Source organism: Cervus canadensis, chromosome X (assembly GCF_019320065.1).
Source record: "Cervus canadensis isolate Bull #8, Minnesota chromosome X, ASM1932006v1, whole genome shotgun sequence".
Classification (NCBI taxonomy): Eukaryota; Metazoa; Chordata; class Mammalia; order Artiodactyla; family Cervidae; genus Cervus; species Cervus canadensis.
In genome coordinates, this window is record NC_057419.1 from 17,729,450 (window position 1) to 17,733,836 (window position 4,387).

Genomic DNA, 4,387 nt, shown 5'->3' on the forward strand with positions numbered 1-4,387 from the left:
CATGATAATAAACTTCTTAATGGTGGAGGTCATTTTCTATCTTTTTATACCTCCTAATCCCTGGCACAATTGCCTTTTAATGTAAAAGAACTCCATAATGTCTTATTCCATTAAGAAGGAACCAGTGACAGGGAAGACCTTATATTTTGTACCCTGATTATCTTTATACTAGTTTTACAAGTTTCAAAGGCTAGAGTCATGACAATATAAACATAACTGTTGTACTTGACTGCTGATGCAAGTTGAAAAGGATCTTCAAATCACTTTAAAGCATCTCTTATATACTTGGCGTTACCTTGAAGGAAAGGTTTTGTTTCAATCTAGTCAATGTTTCGGAGAAGGCAATGGCAACCCACTCCAGTACTCTTGCCTGGGAAATCCCATGGGCGGAGAAGCCTGGTAGGCTACAGTCCATGGGGTCGCTAAGAGTCGGACACAACTGAGCGACTTCACTTTCACTTTTCACTTTCATGCACTAGAGAAGGAAATGGCAACCCACTCCAGTATTCTTGCCTGGAGAATCCCAGGGACGGGAGCCTGGTGGGCTGCCGTCTATGGGGTCACACAGAGTCGGACACGACTGACGTGACTTAGCAGCAGCAGCAGCAGCAGTGAATGTTTACTGCTGATTAACATCCTGCATTTTTTATAATGTCTTTTTTTTTTCCAATCTGGATACATTTTATTTCTTTTTTTTCTTCTTTTTTTTTCATTTATTTTTATCAGTTGGAGGCTAATTACTTTACATTATTGTAGTGGTTTGTGTCATACATCGACATGAATCAGCCATGGATTTACATGTATTCCCCATCCCGATCCCCTTCCCACCTCCCTCTCCGCCCGATTTCTCTGGGTCTTAAAAATAACACCCAAATTAAGAACACAATGTTGCTGACCTTATATTAGCGATTAACCCAACTGAATGGAGAGTAGAATTTGGGCATAATTATATGAGTCTTTAGGGATATGAGTGATGACAGGTACAGGACGCATGAGAGTGACTTGGAGGAATGTAGTTCTTGACCAAGTCTTTTGCTTAGACATCTATTATAAACCCAAGAAAGGAGAAAGCACGGTTTCTGTAGAAACGACACATTAATTTGGTGTTCATAATGTTAACTGAAAACAAATGCCTGGTCCTGGCTTTGCAGACTGAGGTGTGTGGGGAGATACTGTGTCATGTTGGTGACGGGTCTGTCATCTCTGACAGTCACCTAGTCAATGAGGTCATATCAAAACATCCATCTTAAAGGGCTGATACAATCGGAAAAACATTTAGAAAGCCTTTCACTGGTCAGCAGCAGAAAATAGTGGTCAACTTGGTAAATACCTAAGCTTTCTTCCAAGGGGCTCACATGTTCTATTTATATCCAGATAACACAGAAATCTCAAAAGCTCTCTACTGTAAACATTCATCCTCAGGCACATGCTAAAATAGCACTTGGGTTTTTTTTTTTTTTTAAAACGTCCTATTGGAAGCCACATTATTATAGCGACTCTTGTTTACTCTGATTATTTCCTAAGATGGGCACCATTGTCCGTGCCCATCAAATGCCTAAGAATCAAGGCTTACAGACATCACTCTTCCACTACCACTCCATTATCAGGCATGCATTACACAGGGTTACCACTTAAGTGTGAGGGTATCTCTACCTTTAATGAACTAGGATGTCCTTTATGTCTATGTCCCATGAGGGAGAGAGAGGGCCTATTTGTTAAACACATATATGCACACACATATCTATATGTGTGTGTGTATGTGTATATATATATATATGAAAGTGAAGTTGCTCAGTCATGTCCACTCTTTGCCACTCTATGGACTGTAGCCCTCCAGGCTCCTCTGTCCATGGGGTTTTCCAGGCAAGAATACTGGAGAGGGTTGCCATTTTCTTCTCCCGGGGATCTTCCCAACTCAAGGATAAAACTCTGGTCTCCCGCATTGCAGGCAGACTCTTTACTATCTGAGTCTCCATGTATATATATATAAATACATGTCCCAAATCTGTACTGGGCACTCTGTGTGTGTGTGCAGCTTATGTATATTCCATATATGTGATATATACAGTATATATGTATGTATATATATATATAGTATATCTTTACAATTGCTCAGCCAAAAATATTAATGTATCATTTAAAAAAAAACTGAAGTAGAGTTAATTTACACTGTGGTGTTAGTTTCAAGTATACAGCAAAGTGATTCAGTTATACATACATACATATATATATACATATATATATATATATTCTCTTTCAGATTCTTTTTCATTAAAGTTATTATAAGATATTTTTTCCTACTGCCTCTTTGATCAGGTCTTTATTCAAAATCAGCTGTCTAAAATGATTTGACCTTTACAGGATAAACAAATTGAAGTTTATGCAGTAGCCTTCTTTTCCTCTATGGTGGGTTTCTTTCCTGTGGGCTTCTTTTTAGCTGCTGGTTTCTTGGTCCTTAAGAGTTCTTTGGCCCAGAGGTTAAAGCATCTGCCTGCAATGCAGGAGACCCGGGTTCAGTCCCTGGGTCGGGAAGATTCCCTGGAGAAGGAAAGGGCAACACACTCCAGTATTCTTGCCTGGAGAATCCCATGGATGGAGGAGCCTGGTAGGTCGCAGTCCACGGGGTTGCAGAGTTGGACACGACTGAGCGATTTCACTTCACTTTCTTGGTCCTTGCAGCTTTTTTACCCACCAAAGTCTTCTTCACCTCCTTAACACCAACAGCCTTCTTTCCTGTGTTTCCCACTACGGGCTTCTTGCCTCCAACACTCTTCTCATCTGATTTGGCTCCTACTGCTGCTGCTGTCCTATTCATCCAAATTTTGTGGTTCTTGGCCTGGTGAAGAATGGTGTTCCAGTGCATGACTTTTGCCTGTGGGGTTGGCTTCAACATGATTGTCAGGTTTTTCAGTGGGTTATTGTTTAGGACTCTTTGATGAATCTTATTGCATGGTGTTCAGAGGGCTCTTTAGATCTCTGGCTTTTCAAGATCCTGCTAAGGTCTGTATTGAGCATCTTGTGCGTGGGGGAGGTTGTAGTGACTCTTGAGGGAGGCTGCTTTATGTCAAGTGCCATACAGCTCATCTGACTTGCAGAAAGCATTTCCCATCCAAATGCAGATACATCCCACATGACTACCAGGAGCAAGTTTCAAAATGTTCAGTTTGCTCACATTAAGCAGAGTAATTCCAGGGATGTTTCTGAAGGCCTTGATGATATCACCGTTCTCATTATTGGTGATGGAGGGTCCCATGTGCTGGATACGGTGATGGTTTTTCATCTAACCTTTGGCAGCTCTCATTCTCTGAGAGGCATAGACCTTTTTTTATATCATTTCAGACCTTAAGTATCTTGAGACACAAAACAGCCTCCATGGTCTTCTTGTAGCCTTCAACCACCAAAGAAAGTTCAGGAGCTTCCTCTAGATGATAACCTTTAGCCATGACCAGCATTGATAAGGCAATTGCAGCCAGTGCAGAGCAGGTGGCATATCACTTCTGTGTTGTATTCACTCTGAGGTGCCAACATCACCAGGTCTTAGTTGGCACAAACATGCTGCCCCCACAACACCCATTTCCAAAAGCACCCTGGCCAGAACGGTGAGTCTCACTACTTTGAACCCTGGGAATCTGAGCCACAGATCTGCCAGTACCCCAAGAGTCAGCACTGATTTGATGACCTGATAATTCACAGACAGCATAGGGCCGTCTGTTGTTTTTGCACAAGTTGGTGTGGACAAAGTTAACAATATCTGGTTGAATGGGAGTCTTGAACACAGCAGGCAAAAGGCATTTTTGCTAGATGACTCCCCCTTTTCGGAGCACACCGATATCCGTGGATGGGTACCCGCCATGGTGAGGAGAGGAGAAGGCCACACTCCACTCAATCTGGTGGCTCCCACAGGAAAAGCAGGTTATTATAACATATTGAGTACAGTCCCAGGTGCTAAAACACTAGGTCCTTGTTGTTTCTCTATTTTATATGTAGTGGTGTGTATCTGTTACCCCCAAACTCCATATTGATCCCTCCTCCTCTTCCCCTTTGGTAACCATAAGTTTGGTTTTGAAGCCTATAAGTCTGTTACTCTTTTGTACATAAGTTCATTTGTATCATTTTCTTAGATTCCACATATAAGTGATATATGATATTTATCTTTGCCTTTATATTTATCTTACTTCCCTTAGTATAATAATCTCTAGGTCCATCCACGTTGTTGCAAATGGCATTATTTCATTCTTTTTTTTTTTTTGTTTACTAATGCATCATTCTTGATAACTCTCTTCTTCTTTTGATGCCTCTCCTATCTTACACCTCACAATGGATTCATCAGAAAGTATGATCAGCCTGGTCTTCATAATATACCTGGAATCTGACCACATGTCACTAC

The 4,387-nt window shown here is 41.2% G+C and overlaps 1 pseudogene; it reads right to left on the reverse strand.

Moving 5' to 3' along the window:
• Positions 1–2,378: 2,378 nt before the first annotated feature.
• LOC122434743 lies at positions 2,379–3,853 on the reverse strand (annotated as a pseudogene).
• Positions 3,854–4,387: the final 534 nt, after the last annotated feature.